Source organism: Rhagoletis pomonella, unplaced genomic scaffold (genome assembly GCF_013731165.1).
Source record: "Rhagoletis pomonella isolate Grant_MI unplaced genomic scaffold, Rhpom_1.0 Rhpom_scaffold_00002, whole genome shotgun sequence".
In the NCBI taxonomy this organism is placed as follows: domain Eukaryota; kingdom Metazoa; phylum Arthropoda; class Insecta; order Diptera; family Tephritidae; genus Rhagoletis; species Rhagoletis pomonella.
Window position 1 is genome coordinate 71,786,838 of NW_023458556.1, and position 666 is coordinate 71,787,503.

Consider the following 666-nt stretch of genomic DNA (forward strand, 5'->3'; position numbering starts at 1 on the left):
ATTTCTTTAAATGAAATTAATTGCTGCTATATGAATGTATGTACATACATGTTCTCTTTTCACTGCAAGTTGAATTATTTTAGTATCTATAGCAAAATTTTATACAGGCAAGACTAAAAAGTTTAAAATAAATTTAAAAAATAACTTTTTAATGTACCACGCTTTTATAAATGGACTAAAATTAGAAAATAATATTTCTCAGTCCCATAGAACTTGTTTTGATAACTTTTGATTTTGAAATTTTAGCAAAAGTCATTATCAGGGAACGGATTTTATGGAAATTGCCTTTTTTTCTGCTAAAGAGATAGAGTATATTCGATTAAGAATGTCCACGATTTAGCTTTCCCTGATTCCATATATACACATTTGATGTTGCCTATTTTTTGCCTTTTTAAGATATTTGCATTTTTTTGCCTTTTTAAGATATTTGCCTTTTTTTGCCTTTTCTACCTTTAAAAAAGTGATTATATTTAGCATTTACAATTTTTTTTAAGATTAAAAAATATACACATGCCCATGCGGCTTATAGAAGCGCAGGGACGGAAAATTTTAAAGCCGTTTTCTCAGCTAACGTAGACTTGGAGACAATAAGAAGGGGTGTGGATAAAATTGTAAAGGGGAGGAAAACGCCCTTATTCCTGATAATATGAACATTTCAAACGTTCC